Source organism: Stegostoma tigrinum, chromosome 10, assembly GCF_030684315.1.
Source record: "Stegostoma tigrinum isolate sSteTig4 chromosome 10, sSteTig4.hap1, whole genome shotgun sequence".
NCBI classification, from domain to species: Eukaryota; Metazoa; Chordata; class Chondrichthyes; order Orectolobiformes; family Stegostomatidae; genus Stegostoma; species Stegostoma tigrinum.
Genome location: NC_081363.1, coordinates 93,816,007 through 93,840,195, shown reverse-complemented (window position 1 = coordinate 93,840,195; position 24,189 = coordinate 93,816,007). Strand labels below are relative to the sequence as shown.

Genomic DNA, 24,189 nt, shown 5'->3' with positions numbered 1-24,189 from the left:
TAAATCTAAGACTGCTTTCTGCAATCTCTGCTCAAATTATAACACTTGAGTCCAGGAATCATTGAGATAAACCTGTGCTGCTACCCCAGGAAGGTCCAGTCTCTCCTTCTTCAGCTATGGTACCCAGACAAAACCTCTGGAGCTGCTCTGCAGAAGATTTCAAATGTCTTGGAGCTTTCCCAGTCATACTGATCTTGGAAACCGTTTCACACAGACACAATAAACAAATTTATACCTTGCATGGTGGAAGGCTGATGATAGTGAGGTGTTTGTGAATGGAGGGACTCTGTTACCTCTTGTTGTGATATCTGGTTGAACTGACAATCTGGAGATGCTTGCCATTGAATATACTGTGAAACAGAGTGGACAGTAAGCAGTTCTCCTGTCTGTCCAGGGCACAATCCTGCATCCAAGATGGTGGCTGAGAAGGGCTCCACACCAAACCATGTTTTCTCCCACCACTTTCCTTTCTTCTTTTCTATTTTTTTCTTGTGAATCTTTGGTTGCTGGAGCTTGGTCGTGCAGATGGCAGCATTGATGGTTGGCCACATGGAATCTGGTCATGATCAGCAACATCATGGCCTCATCAATGTCTGGAGCGGTGCTGGAACTGGACTCTGCTGCATCAGCCATCTCGCTGCAATGGAGCATGGCATTGGATGGGACACAAAATATGCTGGATGGCAGTAGGGGCAGCAAAGGATGGCAGTCATGGCTAAGGCCTTCTTAGCAGCAGTGAGGTCGAGTGTGCGTGATGAGGGTCCGGAGCTGCAATTGGGTGTGACAGCTGCTGTGACAACAGTTGGTTCCACACCCAGTGAAGGGGAAAGCCTGCAGAAAGCATCCATCTGCACTGTCTGCAGGCCCATTGTTTAAGGAAGGACTGTAATTTATGACTTTTTTAAACTTTACAGCTATTTTGTTTTTTTCACTTTTATACTGAGAAGCCTGTAGTGCTTAAGTTTTAAAGTTATTTCTTTATTTTTCAACTTCTGTAACTAATATTTTGTACTTAAGATGCTGTTGTGTATGAGGACATTGTCCATTTCTGTCCGCCTCTTGTAGCCTGTTCCTGAGAGCACAACAAAACCTCAATCTAAACCAATGTATGGCTCCAGACAGAGACAGTAAGAACTGCCGGAGCTGGAGTCAGCTGTAACACATTCTGACGTACACAGCAAGCCAAGAAGCATCAGAGGAGCAGGAGGATCCTGACCGAAACGCCACTTTTCCTGCTGCTCCAAAGCTATCTGTCCTGGTGTGTTCCTCCAGCTCCACACTGTCTTATCTCTGACTCCAGCCAGTCTCCCACGAAGCCCCATCCCTCACACACCCAAAGTGTTGGGTTGAGAGATAATGGGAACTGCAGATCCTGGAGAATCCGAGATAATAAAGTGTGGAGCTGGATGAACACAGCAGGCCAAGCAGCATCTCAGGAGCACAAAAGCTGACATTTCGGGCCCAGACCGTTCATCAGAAAAGCTGGGGAGGGGGGAGATGGTTCTGAAATAAAGAGGGAGAGGCGGATCAAAGATGGATAGAGGAGAAGATAGGTGGAGTGGAGACAGACAAGTTAAAGGAATGACAAACTGCGGAGCTGGATGAATACAGCAGGACAAGCAGCATCTCAGGAGCACAAAAGCTGACAGTTCGGACCTAGACCCTTCATCAGAAAAGGGGGATGGGTGGAGGGTTCTGAAATAAAAAGGGAGAGCGGGAGGCGGACTGAAGATGGATAGGATGGAGCCAGTGGAGGTGAGTGTAGGTGGGGAGGGGATAAGTCAGTCCGGGGAGGACAGACAGGCCAAGGAGGCAGAATGAGGTAGTAGATAGGAAATGGAGGTGCAGCTTGAGGTGGGTGGAGGGGATAGGTGGGAGGAAGGACAGGTTAGGGAGGCGGGGACGAGCTGGGCTGGTTTTGGGATGCAGTGGGGGAGGGGAGATTTTGAAGGTTGTGAAGTCCACATTGATACCATTGGGCTGCAGGGTTCTGAAGCGCGAATATGACCTGCCTGCATTTTCTGAGATAATGGGAACTGCAGATGCTGGAGAATTCCAAGATAATAAAATGTGAGGCTGGATGAACACAGCAGGCCAAGCAGCATCTCAGGAGCACAAAAGCTGACGTTTCGGGTCTAGACCCTTCATCAGAAAAGGGGGATGGGTGGAGGGTTCTGAAATAAAAAGGGAGAGAGGGGGAGGCGGACTGAAGATGGATAGGATGGAGCCAGTGGAGGTGAGTGTAGGTGGGGAGGGGATAAGTCAGTCCGGGGAGGACAGACAGGTCAAGGAGGCAGAATGAGGTAGTAGGTAGGAAATGGAGGTGCAGCTTGAGGTGGGTGGAGGGGATAGGTGGGAGGAAGGACAGGTTAGGGACGAGCTGGGCTGGTTTTAGGATGCAGTGGGGGAGGGGAGATTTTGAAGCTTGTGAAGTCCACATTGATACCATTGGGCTGCAGGGTTCCGAAGCGCGAATATGACCTGCCTGCATTTTCTGAGATAATGGGAACTGCAGATGCTGGAGAATTCCAAGATAATAAAATGTGAGGCTGGATGAACACAGCAGGCCAAGCAGCATCTCAGGAGCACAAAAGCTGACGTTTCGGGTCTAGACCCTTCATCAGAGAGGGGGATGGGGAGAGGGAACTGGAATAAATAGGGAGAGAAGGGGAGGCGGACCGAAGATGGAGAGTAAAGAAGATAGGTGGAGAGATAGGGAGGGGACAGGTCAAGGAGGTGGGATGAGGTTAGTAGGTAGGAAATGGAGGTACGGCTTGGGGTGGGAGGAAGGGATGGGTGAGAGGAAGAACCGGTGAGGGAGGCAGAGACAGGTTGGACTGGTTTTGGGATGCAGTGGGTGGGGGGGGAGAGCTGGGCTGGTTGTGTGGTGCAGTGGGGGGAGGAGACGAACTAGGTTGGTTTCGGGATGCAGTAGGGGAAGGGGAGATTTTGAAACTGGTGAAGTTCACATTGATACCATGTGGCTGCAGGGTTCCCAGGCGGAATATGAGTTGCAGGAACAGCAACTCATATTCCGCCTGGGAACCCTGCAGCCTAATGGTATCAATGTGGACTTCACCAGTTTCAAAATCTCCCCTTCCCCTACTGCATCCCGAAACCAACCCAGTTCGTCCCCTCCCCCCACTGCACCACACAACCAGCCCAGCTCTCCCCCCCCACCCACTGCATCCCAAAACCAGTCCAACCTGTCTCTGCCTCCCTAACCGGTTCTTCCTCTCACCCATCCCTTCCTCCCACCCCAAGCCGTACCTCCATTTCCTACCTACTAACCTCATCCCACCTCCTTGACCTGTCCGTCTTCCCTGGACTGACCTATCCCCTCCCTACCTCCCCACCTACACTCTCTCCACCTATCTTCTTTACTCTCCATCTTCGGTCCGCCTCCCCCTCTCTCCCTATTTATTCCAGTTCCCTCTCCCCATCCCCCTCTCTGATGAAGGGTCTAGGCCCGAAACGTCAGCTTTTGTGCTCCTGAGATGCTTCGCTTGCTGTGTTCATCCAGCTTCGCATTTTATTGCCTGCATTTTCTGATTGGTTAGGGTGCTCGCTGTACTCCGTTTTCTCTACTTGGTTGGAGGACCGGCTATACGTCACGATCTTCCAGCCCCGCCCCTTACAACCTGTTGCTCGGAGCGTCATCAACAAGTTGGGCAGCTGTTGGAGCATGCGCATAGTTAGTTGGAATTGTGAGCATGGCTGCTTTATGTGGCTGTTGGAAAGTAATGTTCGTCCATCACATCCATAGACGGTGAGTTAGAGTTAGGGTTATAAGAGGCAGCGTTCGGAGCAGTATGACGGTAAGAATTTTTATGATTGCTAAATTTTGGTCTCAATCTCTAATCATGGGTAACCCGGTGCCGCGATTTAAACCGCTGAGAGCTTCCGGCTTCCCAGAAACTGGCCCCGATCAACGGCCGCCATCTTGGCTCAGCGGGAGGTTGGAGTGCGTAGGCGGGGTTTGTGACGTCGGAGTGACGGCGTGGAATATCAGTCCCCAAGAGCTTTTGCTCAGGGACTAACCTCTCTGATGAAGGGTCTAGGCCCGAAACGTCAGCTTCTGTGCTCCTGAGATGCTGCTTGGCCTGCTGTGTTCATCCAGCCCCACATTTTATTATCTTGGAATCTCCAGCATCTGCAGTTCCCATTATCTCTGTCAGAAAACTCAGCCTGGGTCCCCGCAGACAGTTTGGGGGCGAGCTGCTGCCAAAGGGGGTACACAGCAAGATCCCACAGACTACGGTATGCAGGACCTCCAATGGATTCCCTGAACAACCTGTCGGAGCCCATCCCCAGCACCACCATAGCGCCCCCACATTAGAGAGGAGCTGACATAGGAATGAAGGACATTCTGCGCAGCAGGATCCTACCTGCTGACCCCTGCAACGCACACCCCCCGACACTGAAGAAGCCTGAAAGTTTCTGTATCATTACCACCCACTTTCAGAAACCCTTACCCCCACCGCCCTGCTTAATCTGAATTTGGAAAGCGTACCCTCGCTACTGTATTGCAAACGGCTGCAGGCTGTCCCCACACAGCAAGATCCCACAGGCTGCAAAGTGAAAAAAAGGTCCTCCCCCACCAGCAAACACTAAACTCTCCCATTTCAACTTGGAGCTGGGCTCGGATTGAACACAGGAGCTAATCCCTCACCACCACCTCCCTGGATCCTGTACCTAGCCCTGCTAAACATGCCCACCTTTTCTACCTGTTTCAGCTGTGATAACAGTGTAGACCTGGATGAACACAGAGGGCCAACCAGCATCTCAGGAGCATAAAAGCTACTGCTTCGTGCCTAGTCCATTTTTTGACGAAGGGTCTAGGCCTGAAACATCAAAGTTTTGTGCTCCTAAGATGCTGCTTGGCCTGCTGTGCTCATCCACCTCTACACTTTGTAATCTCGGATTCTCCAGCATCTGCAGTTCCCATATTCTCTGTTTCAGCTGTATTTCTTTTCCCTCCAACACTCTCATCTTCGGCCCACCCCCACCATCACACTCTCTGCTGTGCAGGATCCCACAAACAGCAAAATGTGAAAATGGCCACACGTTGATGGAGGAGCTTAACTCATCCTGAACACTGGAGTAGAGGGAGTGGGGGAGGGACATCAGACCCTGCAGTTTCTGCCCCTTTCTAATGCTGAGCCCCTCCCCTGTCCCAGAGCCTGTACTGACCCCCCCACTCCCTCACCCCCACCCCTCCCAGAGATCAGAATAAGGTCCCAGTCAATGGGAACAATTCCCTCCATTCACCCCCAAACCTCACAGAAGGCCGAAAGGGGCCAAGAGGTGGGATTGGGACATAGGGCAGTGAGGGGAGGTCGTGGGATCCTACTCCTCCCTTCCCCACCCTACCCACCCACCTCTCCAATAAATTGATGATAAGTCCCAGCAAAGTTTCTCCCAGATATTCCAAGATGAAATGCAGGAAAGAAAACAGTTTGATGGATGTACAGGAATATCCAGCTCACCCCTCCCCTCCCCTCTCCTGTTGCCTTCAGCTCGCCAATACATTTCATTCGAGTGGTGCCTGTACCTTACATTTATTGCTTGCTGCCTCGTGGCCCCATCTGAAACACAGATATGACTCACAAATTTTCGCATTGGGTTAGGATTCCTGATCTCCCCCAGCCCTCCCCTCTCCGCATCGCCATACACAACACCCAGAAGGGGCTAAAATTGGAATGAACAAACAACTGCACAGCAAGATCCCAACACAGTCTCACTGCTTTCCAATAGAAACACGTTAAAAACACAGCTTTTGTGCTCCTAAGATGCTGCTTGGCCTGCTGTGTTCATCCAGCTCCACACTTTGTTCCACTATTCCGTTATCATCCGTATGTTTATCCAACAGCCATTTAAACGCCTTGAAAGTTGGTGAGTCTATAACTGTCGCAGGCAAGTCATTCCATGCCCTTACTACTCTCTGAGTAAAGAACCTACCTCTGACATCTGTCCTACATCTATCACCCCTCAATTTAAAGCTATGTACCCTCATGCTAGCCATCACCATCCAAGGATAAAGGCTCTCACTGTCCACCCTATCTAATCCTCTGATCATCTTGTCACCTCCTCACCTTCTTCCTCTCTAAGAGGAGGAGAAGAAACAAAATTTCGAAAGTCGTGTTAGAAATGGCTATATGTAGTGCAGGGCAGGGAGATATGGGGCAGAAGATAGTGAGAAAGACTTGATCCTGGGACCCACACTGACAGCAGGAAAATCCCAAGAGATCCTCAGCAAATATCCCCACTATCTTTCCATTCCTGTCTCTTGGGGCATCTGCAGTCAGGCTCTTAGGTGCTATTATGAGACCAATGTTAAATATTTTCAAACTGCACTGACAGAACTAACAGGGCTTTAAAAAATTTCAAAGAACAAGGAATGATAAAGCTTTGTTGCTGGAGAATTAACATTTCAATGACCAGGAAAATCCAACAAAAGACTCCAGTCCTGGGAATTACCATCTCTATCACACAGAGGCCTCCCTAATGAGCAGACTGAGGGACGTTGCAATGTGTCAGAGGTGGAGTCTGCAAACCACTCACTGAGAAATGTATCAGAGATAATGGGAACTGCAGATGCTGGAGAATTCCAAGATAATAAAATGTGAGGCTGGATGAACACAGCAGGCCAAGTGCTCCTGAGATGCTGCTTGGCCTGCTGTGTTCATCCAGCCTCACATTTTATTATCACTGAGAAATGTGTCAGCTTTATCCTGACACACTGTGTAGTGAGCAGCTCTCCCTGTTTGGTTGAGATTGTGCATGTGTATGTGTGTTTATTAATATTTTAAACCTCTGGTTTGTTACCAGCTTATGATTTGTTTGGTAGTCTGATGTTGCTATGATGTTTTGTAATACCGTGGAGGTGGGGTAGTGCAGATAAGCCTGGCCTCTTGTGTAATTTTGCTGCAAAATGCTTTAGTTGCCCCTTTCAACTAAACTTTTTTCTTTCATCCCCAGGAATTTCTGGTTTGGAAAGCTATAATGTGAAGTTCCAAAATGTCTGGGGCCAGGAAAGCTTTGAAAAAGAACAACTTCCAGAGGGATTAAGAGATAACACAATGTAGAGCTGGATGAACACAGCAGGCCAAGCAGCAGCAGAGGAGCAGGAAAGCTGACGTTTCGGGCCTACGCCCTTCTTCAGAAATGGGGGAGGGGGAGGAGGTTCTGAAATAAATAGGGAGGAGGGGAGGTGGATAGAAGATAGATAGAGGAGAAGATGGGTGGAGAGGAGACAGACCGGTCAAAGAGGTGGGGATGGAGCCAGTAAAGGTGAGTGTACGTGGGGAGGTAGGGAGAGGATAGGTCAGTCCAGTGAGGACAGACAAGTCGAGGGGGCGGGATGAGGTTAGTAGGTAGGAGATGGGGGTGGGGCTTGAGGTGGGAGGAGGAGATAGGTGGAAAGACAGGTTAGGGAGGCGGGAAGGAGCTGGGCTGGTTTTGTGGGGAGAGGGGAGATTTTGAAGTTTGTGAAGTCCACATTGATACCATTTGGCTGCAGGGTTCCCAAGCGGAATATGAGTTGCTGTTCCTGTAACCTTCAGGTGGTATCATTGTGGCACTGCAGGAGGCCCAGGATGGACATGTCGTCTGCGGAATGGGAGGGGGAGTTGAAATGGTTCACAACTGGGAGATGCAGTTGTTTACTGTGAACCGAACGTAGGTGTTCTGCAAAGTGGTCTCCAAGCTTCCGCTTGGTTTCCCCAATGTAGGGGAGGCCACAACGGGAACAGCGGATGCAGTATACCACATTGGCAGATGTGCAGGTGAGCATCTGGTGATGTGGAAAGTCATCTTGGGGCCCGGGGTGAGGGAAGAGGTGTGGGGGCAGGTGTAGCACTTCCTGCGGTTGCAGGGAAAAGTGCCGGGTGTCTTGGGGTTGGAGGGGAGTGTGGAGCAGACAAGGGAGTCACGGAGAGAGTGGTCCCTCAGAAAGCAGATAAGGGTGGGGAGGGAAAAATGTCTTTGGTGGTAGGGTTGGATTGCAGATGGCGGAAGTGTCAGAGGATGATGCTTTGGATCTGGAGGTTGGTGGGGTGTAATGTGAGGACGAGGGGGCTTCTCTTTTGGTGGTTATTGCAGGGATGGGGAGTGAGGGATGAGTTGTGGGAAGTGCAAGGGATATGGTTGAGGGCATTCTCGACTACTGAGGGGGGGGAGGTTGCTGTCCTTGAAAAACGAGGACGTCTGAGACGTATGGGAATGGAATGTCTCATCCTGGGAGCAGATGTGGTGGAGGTGAAGGAATTAGGGATAGGATGTGGAATTTTTGCAGGAAGGTGGGTGGGAGGAGGTGTATTATAGATAGCTGTGGGAGTCGGTGGGCTTGAAATGGATATCGGCTTCTCAGTGGTTGCCCAAGATGGAGACAGAGAGGTCCAGGAAGGAGACAGACGTATTAGAGATGGTCCAGTTGAACTCAAGGTTGGGGTGGAAGGTGTTGGTGAAATGGATGAACTGTTCGAGCTCCTCATGGGAGCACGAGATGGCGCTCATACAATCATCAATGTAACGGAGGAGGAGGTGGGGTTTAGGGCCACTGTAGGGACTGTTCCACGTAACCTACAAAGAGGCAGGCGTAGCTTGGCCCAAGCGGGAACCCATGGCCACCCACTTTGCTCCCAGAGGGGGACAACATTGTTCCCACTGCATCCCATGAGGGACCTGCATGAGTCATATCTCTATCATATAGGGCTACGGTGAGAGTGCAGGGAAGTGGAGTTGAAATGCGCATCAGCCATGATTTGAATGGCAGAGTGGATTTGATGGGCCGATTGGCCTTACTTCCATTCTTATGTCTTATGGTATTATGGTCTTATGGTCTTTTTGACCCTGAGGTTTGATGTGGGTTATGGAACAGGGCAGCATGATAAAATGACACTGAGAGAAGGATTTGAAGAATTGATAGATTAGGACAAACAGCAGAGCCAGGGAGAGTATTTGATCTTTTGAATTAACTATAATGTCGGACTCTGGGGTCACAGGAAATAATTAAACTGAGCCAGCGTCACACATGGAGAAAAAAATCAGATTATCTGGCTGCTGGCACACTGCTGTGTGTAGGATCTTGCTGTGTATTAATTGTCCCAGTGCCGTTGTTACTGGCTATGACTGTTTTAATCAGGTAACCCACCATTTCAAAGCTTTACAAAGGGACTGGCATGGAAACTCAACTCATCACCCAATATAATAAAATGTGAGGCTGGATGAACACAGCAGGCCAAGCAGCATCTCAGGAGCACAAAAGCTGACGTTTCGGGCCTAGACCCTTCATCCGTCAGCTTTTGTGCTCCTGAGATGCTGCTTGGCCTGCTGTGTTCATCCAGCCTCACATTTTATTATCTTGGAGTCTCCAGCATCTGCAGTTCCCATTATCTCTCATCACCCAATATGTTTGCGTTCAGATGTTGCTGAGAGATTGTCCCTGTGACAGAGGGGAAATCCCAGGATCTTGCTGCACTCTCTCTGCTTTGTCTTTCAACCATTCCTGTCTCTTTTTTTTCTCCAAAGGGATTAGTAGGTCCAAACTGGAAGCGTTTGGGGCCCACAAGACATAGAACAAAGGCTTTCTCCAAAGGGGGACATCGTCCTGAGCCTTATTGGACAGGCTGCGCCCCAGGGTTTGAAGCTTGGGGAGAAAGTAATCGGGGCCATGGGATTTGACACAAACATGTGTCAGGACTCCCCAAGGAGGAAATTAAAACTGTAAATGTGAAATCTCGCAAAAGATTTGTTCTGTGGTCAGAGTAATAATGTGTGAATGTGAAGTCGACATTAGGAGTGAGAGACAGACTTGCAACAGGGAGAGGGGCAGGAGAAAAGGGAGAGGGAGGGAGGGAGAGGCATTTGAGATTCTTAAGTGTCTGTCATGGCTGTGCCTGGGGATACAGAAAATATTTACCATTTAACCAACATTGGGTTTATCTTGTTCCTGACACATTGTTGGCAGTGGGATCTTGCTGTGCCTCATTGGCCTGCAGCAATGCGACTGTCTCGATAATCTCCTCCTTTTAACCTTGCCTGATGGGTCTGGGATTGAAATTTCCCAAAGTTTTCCCCAATTCGATCAGACCCTGGCATTGATGAGGGATGGCTTGTGTGAAGGAGAGACATCAAACCCTAGCCTCTTGCTGGGCGATTTCTTCAACAAAGTCCTTCCTTTCCACTTCCAATAATTTCCCCCCTCTTGCTCTATCCATTTATCTTGAAACTACAATGGGACAAGCAATCCTTCCCTTGTACACAAGTTTCCTCCAGAGCGAGGACGGGTGGGGGATCAGGCATTGGCCAGAGGCCTGTTCAACAGGCTGCACAGCGCAGGGCCCATGTGTGGTGTATTTGTTTATTAGCTCAAGATTTGAATTGTCTGGTGTACCCTGATTTTCTTTTAGGAGCCTCCAGGTAACTTTCAAAAGCAGATTTAAAGCCTGGGTTTAAAGTAAGCGGGGCTTTGGGATTTGACAGAAACATGTTAATTCTCCTCCCAGTGAGTGTCTGACAGACAGGACTCCACAAGGAGGAAATTAAAACCATAAATGTGGGACTCTCTCCAAAGACTCATTCTCACATCAGAGTAATGTGTGATGTGTGCAGGCCAGGATGAAACAAAATTGATAATCACATAAATAAAATATTGTTTGGCTATTTTACTTCAATCCCCTGAGTAACTGCGAGGGCATCTCTGTCTTTCTCTCTCTGTCTCCTCTCCTGAACCCCCTCCAGCTTCCTTTCATTGTTCTTTTTTTGACGAACAAGTAGAAACATCTCACACTCAGCAACATGACCCATCATTATTTGAAATGGGGGAGTTAGAAATATTGTGCAATACAAGGTGATATTTTTCACAAAAAACACAGATGTAGACAAAAAGAGTGAGCAGGAGGGAGCGAGGGATAAAGGGACAAGATATGTCTTTGTATCTGTGCTGGGAAAGGGAGATGGGATCTGGGGGAGGGGCATGTGTGGGGAAGAGAACTGGGGTCTCCAATATCTCTTCATTCCCCAGCTCCAATCACTTTGTTCCAGAAAGTGCCATTTACCAAATTATATCCTGGGATGGAGGGGGTGATTTTTTTTTAAAGAAGAGTCCCAAAGAAACTGATAGCGTCTTCCCTGAATGGAAATTGTGATTTCAACACATTTTGGAGCAGGAAGGGGCGACCTGTAGGATCACACTGTGTATCAATGGCCTGCAGCATTACTGGCACAGAATGCTGGGAAACAGTGCCCCGGTTTATCAAACAGAATATCCTCAAATATCAATGTCACAGTCTTTTTAAAAGATAAAAATTACAATGTGCAAGATTAAATCTGGGACAGAGAGAGAGAGAAAATGATCAGAGATGAGGGGAGGGAAGAGGGAACCAGTGAGAGAGGAACAAAGACAGAAAGATCAGAGATTTAGAAGGGAGAGAGAGAGAGAGAGAGAGAGAGAGAGACGTAAAGAGACGTAAAGAGAGTGATAGCAGAGGTGGAGGGCAGAGAGACACAGAGAAAGAAGGGAGTAATTTGAAGTAGCAGGATTGGTCCCTTTTTGTCAGCCTGGAGCCAGAATTGAACCCTTACCCAGCATCAGTGAGACCCACCATCTGTCTGCAGTTGCACTGCTGCTTGTGGGATCTTGCTGTGCGTCAAATTACCTGCAGTGTGGCCTACATTGCAACAAGATGCCCAGTGTCAAAATGTTGTTTACAGTTTCTTTGTCTCTCTGTCTCACTCTGTCCATCTCCTTCTCGCACTTTCCTCAGGCTGGAGTCTTCCTCACTTTCTCTCTGACCATATTCTGGCTCTTTCTTTCTCTCTTACTTTATCTCTTCCCCCGTTCCCTCTCTCCATTGCCATTCTCAGTTTAGGTCTTCCCCACTCCCACCACTCTCTCCAGACCGTCCCATCATTTTAGACAGTCAATGCTGCAGTGTGACAGGCCAGGTTTACTAAATGGCAGGGGTGACAACAATTCAGACGCAGAGGTATAATTCAGAGACCTTGTTGGGGGAAAAGAGAGATGGAGACAGAGAGGAAAAGTTTAGAAAGGTGGGGATGGGAGTGAGGTCGGAGGGCTGTGGGAGTGGGGAGGTGGGGATGTACGGGAGGTGGGGAATAGATACAAGGGCTGTGGGTGGGGATCTCGAGTCATTGGGATCTTGCTGTGCAGTTGTTTGTTCATTCCAACTTTAGCCCCTTCTGGGTGTTGTATGTGAGGATGGGGAGAGGGGAGGGCTTGGGGAGATCAGGAATCCTATCCCTATGTGAAGCTTTGTGAGTTATATCTGTGTTTCAGATGAGACCACGTGGCAGCAAGCAATAAATGGAGGATGCAGGTGTCAGGTTCGTTTTCGGACACCCTCACAGACTTAATGCAATAACAAGACACTGACCTGTTTAGAAAAACACAAATCCTTTTATTACCAAGCAAGTACAAGCTGTGGAGAATCACTGAACTTAACCCGGCACAGAGTGCACAGTCTCGTAAGTAATTCTCCCCAAGCAGTGGGCAGTCCCCACTTTTTATACTTTACAAAGACATGATACATAAAACAGAGATAATGGGAACTGCTTGGCCTGCTGTGTTCATCCAGCTTCACACTTTGTTACTCTGATACATAAAACAGTTTCACATTTTACAATGACATGCTACATGAAACAATTATTACAACAGACAAAGACAGGATACCAAACAATTATTACATCAAGAACATAAAAGACCTGGATTGCAAGTGAAGTGGCTGCTAATGGTAGGAGGCAATTTCAAGTCGTTACCGGGACAGATTGTAATTTCAAATTACCGGTGTGTCTGGCTAGAACAAAGTCAGTGTCCTGGCCCCTTTGCCAGCGACAGAAGTTACATGCTTCAGAAGACTCACACCTTTACAAATGTTCCTTACTCAACCCTATTTGAAACAGTTTAATTCTAATTTTATTCAGTCAGGAAGCTTAAGACAGTGTCTGCATACCGATGTGTGAGAAGATAAGGAGTTACAAAAGCTTCACACTGAATTCCTAGCTGGGCAGGAAGCTTCAGGGCAGTGTCTACATACCTATGTGTAGGCAGATAAAAGGCTTTAATTTATAGAAGTATAGAAATCAAATGCAGATAAAAGACTTTAATTTATAGAAGTATAGAAATCAATGGGATGTTATCCCAATAACATCTCACAGACACCACTCGAATGAAGTGTATTGGCGAGCTGAAGGCAATAGGAGAGGGGAGGGGAGGGGTGAGTTGGATACTCCTGTCCATCCATCAAACTGTTTTCTCTCTTGCATTTCATCTTGGAATATCTGGGAGAAACTCCGCGGGGGCTTATTGTCATTTTAATGGAGAGGTGGGTGGGTAGGATGGGGATGCCAGGATGTGGGAAAGGAAGACTAGGATCCCATGACCTCCCCGCACCACCGCAAGTCCCAATCACACCTCTTGGCCCCTCTCAGCCCGTCTGTGAGGTTTGGGGGTGAATGGAAGGAATTGTTCCCATTGACTGGGACCTTATCCTGATCTCTGGGAGGAGTGGGGGTGAGAGAGTTGGAGTGTCAGTGCAGGCTCGGGGTCAGGGGAGGGGCTCAGTATTACAAAGGGGCAGAAACTGCAGGGTTTGACATCCCACACCCCCACACCACCCCCAACTCCCTCTACGCCAGTGTTCAGGATGAGTTAAGCTCCTCCATCAACGTGTGGCCAGTTTCACATTTTGCTGTCTGTGGGACTCTGCACAGCAGGGAGTGTGGTGGTGGGGGTGGGGTGAAGATGGGAGTGTTGGAGGGAAAAGGAATACAGCTGAAACAGGTAGAGTTGGGCATGTTTAGTGGTGCTAGGTACAGGATCTAGGGAGGTGGTGGTGAGAGGCTAACTCCCGTGTTCAGTCCGACTCTGCTCAAAAGTTGAAATGGGGGAGTGTAATGTTGACTGGTGGGTTCAGTGGGGGAGAGGCCTGTTTTCACATTGCAGCCCGTGGAGGCGTTGGGCCAGATTCTGACAAGGTGTTGAGGGAATCCCTTAGCAGTCCTCCACACAGCTGCCCATGGGATCTTACTGTGCACCACTGCAGCCTGCAGGTTACCCTCACGTGCAATGCGAGGCTGTCCAAAGGGTCCTGGGTTGAGTCTGCTGATGGCCTGATAGTGAGTGTCCTCAGTTGGTATGTCATCCCTCCTTTCCCCACCGCTCCTGCAGCCCAGAGCCACCCCACGTCCCCTCACCCCTGCAACCTCTAAAATGTGACACTGATGTTGCAAATATCCACAAGGCACAGCGGGGAGATGGGAACACATGGCAAACGTGAGGCAGGAGAGGGCATTGCTATTGAAACATGGTGTAAATGGAGAGAGTGAGAGACATTGATCGATTCTTGAGCAGGAGAAAGTCAACAGAGATGGATCCATGGATAGGGACAGAGACAGAGATGCGGAGGGAGAGAGACAGTGACTGGGCACTTTGGAAGGTTCATCGTGAATATTTCATGGAGAAACCACCAATCCCAGATGGAGTGGGCATGGGTTTGTGCCTGGTGAATGGGAGTGGGCAGAGGGGAGCATTGGTCATTTCTTTGTGTTTCTTTTAACGACCTCGCCAAAGTGTCAGAGAACAAGCTGGAGGGGACAGGTTAAACACTGAGTGGGACACGGAGAGGGACAGAGACAATGGCTCTGCGGAGTGACTGCCCACCACTGAGTCACTGCTCAGCCTCTCAGGAAATAAACCCTGGGGACAGCCAGGAAGCATCTGCCCCTTGATCCCAGTTGAAATCTCTTCCATTTCTCTGGGTTCAAAACCAGGGGAAAATGCTGATAAAATGGGGAAATGTTGGAGGTCTGTCAGTGGTGGGATTGCCTTTGTTTCTGTTTGTTTTTATTTCAAAACATCTTGGCTTTGATTTGATCAATTTCTGTCTGTTTATTTTCTCTCTCTCTCTCCCTCTCCCCCCACTCACTCTCTCTGCTCCCCCCCCCCCACCACACTCACCCATCTCTGTCTCTGTCTCTCTGTCTCTGTGCTGGGGCAGGCGGGGAAATATCTGACACTGAAGCTTGCAGACAGAGTGAGGCACACAAATTCTGGGAGTGGGGATGGGGAATGTGTGAGGGGGTGTGAATCCCAGCCCTGGAGTAAATACCTCTCGTGCCCTCCCCTCAAACAGAAACACTGGGACAGTCATGAGGCAGTTTGAGACATCTTCCTGTTCCCCGTTCTCTGGGTTTAAAATCAGGAGCTGTGCTGGTGTTTGGGTGGGGAGGGCAGGGTGGGGTGAGGTGAGGACAGTAGCAGATTGTGGATGTTCAGACATTTTCAGCAGTGGAATCTTGCTGTGCTGGGTTGACAACGTCTCCGATTGCTGAAGGCAGCAAGCAGTGAGATTTTATTGTTTTGGGGAGGCACAGGATTTGGAGATGGGGTACAATACTGTGAGGGTAGGGAAAAAGTGGAGGACACACTTCTGGGGTGGTAAAAAGGGGCAAAACTTGGAGGCAGTGAAACATGTTGGGTGGAAGATTTGGGTGAGAGGCAGAAAAGGAGGGAGAGGAGAGTGTGAAATGAGGATGGCCCAAAATTGAATGCCTCAAAATTCTAGGGGTCATTTTGGCAGGGGTCATTTCAGGGGACCATATTGGGAAGAATACATTTCAGAAAGGCATTTGATAAGGTTCCCCATGGTAGGCTCATGCAGAAAGTTAGGAGGCATGGGATCGGGGGAAATGTGGCAGATTGGATTCAGAATAGGCTGACCCTTAGAAGACAAAGGGTGGTAGTGGATGGGAAATATTCAACATGGTGCTCAGTTACAAGTGGTATACCACAAGTATCTGCTCTGGGTCCTCTTCTATTTGTGATTGTTGTGAATGATTTGGATGAAGGAGTGGAAGGGTGGATTAGTAAGTTCACAGACAACATGAAGGGATGTCAAGTTGTGGATAGTGCGGAGGGCTGTTCTAGGTTGTAAAGGGACATTGATAGGATGCAGAGCTGGGCAGAGAAGTGACAGATGGAGTTTAACCCTGAAAAGTGTGAGATGATTCATTTTGGAAAGACAAATTCGAAAGCAGAATAATGGGTTAATGGAAAGATTCTTGGCAGTGTGGAGGAGCAGAGGGATCTTGGGCTTCATGTCCACAGTTCCCTGAGAGCTGCCACCCAGGTAGATAGAGTTGTTAAGAAGGCACATGGTGTGTTAGCTTTCATTCATAGATGGATTGAGTTCAAGAGCTGTGAAGTTATGCTCCAGCTATACAAAAGCCTGGTTCGGCCACATCTGGAGTATTGTGTCCAGTTCTGGTCACCTCATTATAGGAAATATGTGGAATCATTGGGAAAGATTCAGAGGAGATTTATCAGGATGTTGCCTGGAACGGAAGGAATGTCTTACGAGGAAAGGTTGAGAGAGTTAGGGCTTTTCTCTTTAGAACAAAGAAGAGTGAGAGGTGGCTTGATAGAGATGTACAAAATATTCAGAGATATAGATAGTGTGGACAGCCAGAGACTTTCTCCGAGGGTGGAGGTAGCTGTTACGAGGGGGCATAGTTTTAAAGTGAGTGGAGGTAGATATAGGGGAGACATCAGAGGTAGGTTCTTTACTCAGTGAGTGGTAGGGGGGTGGAATGCATTGCTGGAGCAGGTAGTGGAGTCAGCCTCATTGGGGGCATTTTAGTGGCTATTAGATAGGCATATGGATGACAATCTCAGGTAGGGCTGGAGGTGAGATAGACCTTGGTTTTAGGGTAAACGGTTGGCACAACATTGTGGGCCGAAGGGCCTGTCCTGGACTATGTTCTATGTCTACTTGAGGGGGTGCCACATTTGAGGGGAGCTACTTGTGGGATCTCACAGAGCTGAGTAGGGTAAGGGGAGGATGGGGATGCAGGAGGGAAAAGGGAGACAGCTGAAAGAGGGAGAGGTGGGTGTGGTGGTGAGGGGACAGGGACAGGATCTGGGGTGGGGGGATAGGGGAGAGGAGGTTATTCCAGTGTTCAGTCCGATCCCAGCTCCAAGTTGAAATGGGAGACTTCAGTGTTTGCTGGTGGGGGAGACCCTTTTTTCACTTTGTATCCTGTGGGATCTTGCTGTGTGGGGACAGCCTGCAGCTGTTCATTTACAGCAGTGAGCCTACATGTTCCAAATTCAGATGAGGTGGGGCGGGAGGGGAGGGAGGGCTTCTGAAAGTGGGTGGTAATGATGCAGAAACTTTCAGGCTTCTTCAGTGTGGGGGGGTGAGTGCATTGCAGGGGGCAGCAGGTGGGATCCTGTAGTGCAGAATGTCCTTCATTCCTATGTCAGCTCCTCTCTATGTGAGGGCACTGTAGGGGTGGTGTGGATGGGCTCCAACAGGTTGTTAAGGGAATCCATCGGAGGTCCTGCATACTGTAGTCTGTGGGATCTTGCTGTGTACCCACTTTGGCTACAACTAGCCCTCAGAATGTCTGCGGGGACCCAGGCTGAGTTTTCTGACAGTCTGATAGTGGGTGGGGTGTATCATCCCTCTTTTTCCCCCACTAGGTCAGACATGCCCCTCCCCACCACCCCTTTCACCCCCTCATCCTCCAAACTGTGACATAGATATTAGGAATGTCTCCCAGACACAGTGGGGAGATGGGAACACGTGGCAAGTATGAGGCAGGAGAGGGCACTGCTATCAAAACATGGAGAGGGAATAGAGAGAGAGTGAGGCATTGAGCAATTATTGAGCAAGAGAAAACTCAACAGAGATGGAGACATTAGGAGGGACAGAGAGAGAATGAGGAAAGCGCAGGGTGGAAGGGAGAGAGAGAGAGGTGACTGTACCTGTGGAAGATCCATTTCTAACATTTAATGTAAAACAGCACCAATCCCGGACAGAATGGACGCAGGGGCTGAGCCCGGTGAATGGGAATGGACCGGTGGCGGGTGTGGGGGGAGGGTATTGGTTTTGTTTTTCAACACCGCCCCACCCCATAATGTCAGAGAGCCAGCTGGAGGGGGCAGGTTAAACACAGAGGGAGGGAGAGACACAGGCCCTGTGGGGTCACTCGTAACACTGAGTCATTGCCCAGCCTCTCAGAAAATAAACCCTGGGGGCAGTCAGAAAGCATTTGCCCCTGGAATCCAGATGAAATTTGTTCCCATTCTCTGGATGGGACCTTGTTTTGATCCTTGTTATTTTTGTTTCAAAATATATTGGCTTTGATGTGATCAATTTCCATCTCTCTCTCTCTCTCTCTCTCTCTTCTCCCCCTCTCTCTCTCTCTCTCTCTCTCTCTCTCTCTCTCTCTCTCTCTCTCTCTCTCTCTCTCCCTGGGGAACTTCTGAGAGATTGAAGCTTGTGCACAGACAGAGGGAGACAAGCAGAATCTGGGAGTGGGGATGGGTGTGTGAATCCCAGCCTCTGGAGTAAACATTTCTCCCACCCCCTCCCCTCAAACAGAAACACTGGGACAGGCCTGAGACAGGTTGAGACACCTTCCTGTTCATCGTTCTCTCAGTTTAACATCAGGGGCTCTGCTGGGGGAGTGGGAAGATGTCAGGTTGTGAAGTCCAACCAGCTGTGGGATCTTGCTGTGCTTTTGATGCTTTTATTTATTCATTCAATTTTCATTTCTCTCTGCCTTACCACACCCCGGCCCCGAGGAGATTTGATTTGGGAGCTGGAACTCGGGACGATGTGGGGCTGCTGCATAGTCTGATCCCACAGATTGCACTGTCTCCCTCTCTGTCTCTGCATCCATACTCACAGCTTCCTGTACCTCCCACAGCTTTCTATAAATCTCTGCCTCCCCCACATCCTTCACATCTCTCCGTTCACCAACACCCCACCTCCTCAAGTCTCTCCCGCAACTCTCTCACCCCTTTCCCCAGTTTTTGCAGGAGCTGTTTCAACGTTCAGCTTTTCCCATTGCTGAACCTCCCTGTCCACTTCACTCCACACCTTTTTCTCTGCCTGATGGTCAATCTACCTGTGACCACCCCTCTCTGTATCTCCATCACTCACTCTCCATGGTATCTATTTGCTCTCCACTCCTTCAATTTCTCTCTCTGTACCTGTCCTTTCTCATTCTCTCCCTGGGATTTCTTTCTCTCTCTCTCTGTCAGCCCTTCTCTCTCTACTCTGCATTTATTCCCCACTCCCACCTCTCTGTCCTTTTCCTTGTTCTGAATGGCATTTCTCTCTCTTCTCTCTCTCACCCCGTGGCTTTATTGTTCTCTCTCTGCTCCTTTCCTTGGGTTTTGTCTTCTTGTCTCTCTCGCTGGTTTCTTTTGCTCTCTACTCCCTCTCTGTCTCCATCGCAGGCCTGTGCCTCAATCCCTTCTGTCCTCCCAGATCCCAGTTCTTCCAGTCAGTTCCCAGCTCTCTCTACCTGACATATACCTTCCACAGGTACAGAGCAGAGTAAGAGGCTTCTTTGTGAGATTAAAACAGAGTGTGAGGTGGCGTGAGAGAAAGCAACAATTCAGAAGTTCTGTCCAATGGCTCCTGTCTGTCCCTCCCTTCCCCCCTCAAACAGTCACTCTCTTTCTCTCACACTCCTTCACTCTCTCTCTCTCTCTCTCTCTCTCTCTCTCTCTCTCTCTCTCTCACACACACGCACACACACACAGGCCCCAGACCTGAAATCCACACAGAGACAAAGCTGCAATTTCAAAGTAGCTACAAAATCATTTCATTCAGAAAAGGGAACAGAGTTTTCTGCAGCCAGATTTTCTGAGAATAAACATCAAACAGTTTCACAGATGGACATCAAGTGATGACATGGATCTGTTGTACCATTGGACGTATGTACATTGCACACAAATGATCAGGTGTTTCTTAAACACATCACCTTCTCCCTGACAGTAGCCAAGGGGCATCACAACACTGTCCCACTTTCTCATTGGCATTTCATTCATAAAAGCTGGGAATTAAAAGCTGATTGTCAAAACCTGTCTTACAGATGGTTAATCTCAGGGCAGTGTCAGTTACTGCACATGGAATCTGTATGCGTCATTTTGTTTCTTTGTGTCTGTGTGCTTCTGTGTGTTTGTGGTGTGTGCTTCTGCGTTTGTGTGTGGCTGTGTCTATCTGTGTGATAATAAAATGTGAGGCTGGATGAACACAGCAGGCCAAGCAGCATCTCAGGAGCACAAAAGCTGACGTTTCGGGCCTAGACCCTTGGATGAACACAGCAGGCCAAGCAGCATCTCAGGAGCACAAAAGCTGACGTTTCGGGCCTAGACCCTTCATCAGAGCTCTGATGAAGGGTCTAGGCCCGAAACGTCAGCTTTTGTGCTCCTGAGATGCTGCTTGGCCTGCTGTGTTCATCCAGCCTCACATTTTATTATCTTGGAATTCTCCAGCATCTGCAGTTCCCATTATCTCTATCTGTGTGAATCTGTCTTTGCATGACTGGGTCTGCGTGTGCATGTGTGTGCATAAATGTATCTGTGTGTCTCCATGGCTGTGCCTATATGTGCATGTGTCTCTGTGTCTAAGTGTGCATGTGTGTGTGTGTGTTTTGACACTGCTGTGGGCGACTCTCTGACTGAGTCCCCGCTGGCTTTCACGATCTACCATCCCTGTGCAGTGGCGTGAGGAGGCCAGCAGAGGGTAGTATTGTTTCACTTTAAACACAAGGGAGCAATCGGGATCAGAGATAATGGGAACTGCAGATGCTGGAGAATCCGAGGTAACAAAGTGTGGAGCTGGATGAATACAGCAGGACAAGCAGCATCTTAGGAGCACAAAAGCTGATGTTTCTGGCCTAGACCCTTCATCAGAAAAGTGGGATGGGGAGAGGATTCTGAAATAAGTAGGGAGGGATGGGGAAGCGGACCGAAGATGGATTGCAGTGGGAGAGACATCCCCTGAGGTTGGTCCGGAGGGAGGAGGGTAACTTCTTCAGGTTAGGCATCCCTGGAAGATGCTTCGCAGTGAGGTGAAAATTGTGATCAGAAATAATGGGAACTGCAGATGCTGGAGCAATCGGGAATGAGATGCAGATCTTCTCTCTCTCTGTCCCCCACCTCATTCTGTCTGTCCCCTCTCTCTCTGCCTCTCCTGCTCTCTCACTCCATCTCTCTCCTCCCTCCTTTTCTCTCCCTCTCTCTCTCTGTCTCATCCCTCGAGTTTTGCCCACCATGAGGAAAGCTCATGTTTGATGTGATGGTGGGTGAACGCCCCCTTCCTGAAAAAGTTGTGGAAGGGAGGTGATAAATCTAATGCGAGAAGCAAAATGGGACTATGGACAAACAAAGACAGTGAACATTAGAAGATATTGTGTCGTGAGCAGCTTATTGTTGAGAATGTGATGCCTGAGAGCCCTGTCCACTCCCCTTCCATCACTTTGCTGAACATTGAAGATAACTCACTGGGAGATAGTAGGAACTGCTGATGCTGGAGTCTGAGATAACACAGTGTGGAGCTGGAGGGACACAGCAGGCTGGGCAGCATCAGAGGAGCAGGAAAGCTGATGTTTCGGGTCAGAAGCCTTCTTCAGAAGTGGGGGAGGGGGACGGAGGCTCAAAAATAAATAGGGAGAGGGGCGGCATTGATAGATGGTAGATTGTGGAGCAGATAGGGTGGGAGAGAAGACGGACAGGTCAAGGAGACAGGGTTTGGGGGGATGCTGGTCTTGGGATGAGATCTAGTGGGGAGTGTGGAAGCTGGGAAGGATATACTTCCCTCTCCACCCCATCTGTCTATTGAGCGACTGCTCTCTTCACAACTCCCTCGTCTGCTTCACACTTTCCATGAGCCCTACCACCACAGCACTTTTCCCTGCAACCGCAGGAGGTGCTACACCTGCCCCTACACCTCCCTCTCACCCCCATCCCGGGCCCTAAAGAAACCTTCCAAATTAAACAGATGTTTAACTGCACATCCACTAATGTGGTCTATTGTATCTGCTATTCCCAATGAGGGCTCCTGTACATCAGGGAAACCACACAGAGGGCCGAACACCTACGCTCAGTTTGTGACAAACGACTGCACCTCCCAGTGGCAAACCACTTCAACCCCCACTCCCACTCCTTGGACAACATGTCCATCCTGGGCCTCCTCCAGTGCCACATCGATGGCACCCGGAAACTGGAGGAACAGCAACAATAATACAGTTCACTCTGCTGCTTGGTAGTGTTTAATGTACAGATTTATCAATTACATATTGAAGTGATAGACACAGTCAGTGGAATGGTGCCTTTTCTCACTGGCCCACTGAGTTGAGAGAATCATGAAAATGTTTCCCTGTAATCCCCTGTGGGATAAGGTTGGACCAGCGCTACCTTCAGTCTGTTACCGTAGCAACAGGCTGCTTCATTGCTAAAAAACTTAACTGAAATGAGAAAATACTGGATGGATTGGAAAATGAGTGAATTTGATTGATTGATGAATTTGGGTAAAGGGATATTTCAGCACATTCTCCAGCTGCTGCCTGAACTTAGTCTGGGTCACGGCATAAATTGCGGTGTTTGTGCAGCAACTGAGGAACTGCAGCATGAAGCCCAATTCCCGCACAAAGGGATGTAGTTACACAGATTTATACCCAATCCACTCCATCTGGAACCATATAGAATACACCATTAATGTTGACCATAACAGGATGAAATTGGCCGAGATTACAAACAGTAAAATGGTGGAATTTTTTCGATTTCTCATTTCTGTCACACTGACCGTCCCCATTGGTGTGAGCCCAGAGTCTCCTGCGGGCTCTGCTGGTCGGTCACTAAAATGTGTCTGACGGTGAAAACATTGAGCAGCAGAATCAGGAGAAACGGGAGAGCCGGGGTTAGAATGTGGTGGAGGAACTCGATTGTGACCCAGACACGAGAGGATCGAACATCGATTGTTCCCTCACAAAATCAGGGGGCGTTCACCAGCCAATACCAACCTCTGAGCATAAAATACCAGAAAATGTTTTTTAAATAGCTCAGCACAGTCACTGTTCCCAGAACCACAGCCACCGTTTTCTCACTGCAATATTTACTTTTCAGCTTCTGACAACAAATGGCCACAAATCGATCAAAGATGAAAGTGACGGTGAACCAGACAGAACAGTCAGTGGCTGCATAAAGCAGGACGGCGTAGATATTACACACGGGGATGAACAACAGGAAATAAAACTGTTCCAGATAAACAATGGGAATGTGTCTCAATATCAGGTCGAGGATAATGACCAGTAGATCCGCCACTGCCATGGCCCCCAGGTAACGTTTGACACATGGAGACAATCCACAATCTTTATAAAGCAGGACGTAGATCGTCACTACGTTAACTGTGAGGAAGGAGAACAAATAAATTATACATCAGCCTGGAGGAAAAGTTACCAGTTTGACTGAGGACCCAGTGGCATTTTCAAATGTGTCACTGATTTATTGGGGAAAAAAAACTCAAATAACAAATAGTAATTTCTCAATTTTGTTTGCGAGAAACGCAACGTGAAACACAAGAAGCACTCCCACCCGAAACACACAGACACACATCATTAAGAACGGATGTTTTCTGGAACATTCCCGCAGACTCGATCACTCGAGCGCAGTCACAGGTCACTTCTTCACAGTTCCTGATACAGAGGGTGAAGACGTTGCATTCCTGAAGGATTCTCTCCCAGTTCCTTGAAGACAAACAGAGTATAAAAAAATCTGTCTGTTCGTCTAAATTGTGGTCAATTTTCAGTGTGAAGAAACATGAACACAGGGAAAATGTATTCACCCCTTTAACTCCCTGAGGGGATTTTGAAACAGTATCTCCTTCTCCCTGCAACGGGATCATTTCCCTCAGGATCTTATCTTTTGTTCAATTAACTGACATCCAACCATTCACCAATAATGTCAGTTACAGAATGTTCTGGGGAATGTCAGTTACAGAATGTTCCAGGGAATGTCGGTTACAGAATGTTCCGGTGAATTTCGGTTATGGAATGTGATGGAATTATAAAGACCCACATCACGAAGGCCCTTCTGTCCATCAGTTTTGGTGAGACCCACTCAGCCTCGTGGTGGAAATCTCTCCCCAAACTCAACACAACTGGCAAACACAAATTAAAGGCATTGCCAGATCAGCTGAAGTGGTCAGTTATCTCACATTCTCAATCCACCTCACAGAACCAGCCCAGACACCACAAACCCAGATGAAATATCTGTTCAGCATGGAGGACTGTGCAGACCAGGCTAGTGTCCTGCTCAGTACAACCCAGCAATCTGTCCAGAGTGGGACACCGTGCAGGCCTCATCAG

General features: G+C 48.8%; 1 long non-coding RNA gene across 1 annotated transcript; it reads left to right on the top strand.

Annotated features, from left to right (window-relative positions):
- The first annotated feature begins 3,513 nt into the window (after positions 1 to 3,513).
- LOC125455693 (uncharacterized) lies at positions 3,514 to 23,995 on the top strand. The gene is made up of 3 exons (XR_007248290.2): positions 3,514 to 3,769; positions 12,302 to 12,489; positions 22,949 to 23,995. It is a non-coding gene; the product is annotated as an uncharacterized LOC125455693 (long non-coding RNA).
- Positions 23,996 to 24,189: the final 194 nt, after the last annotated feature.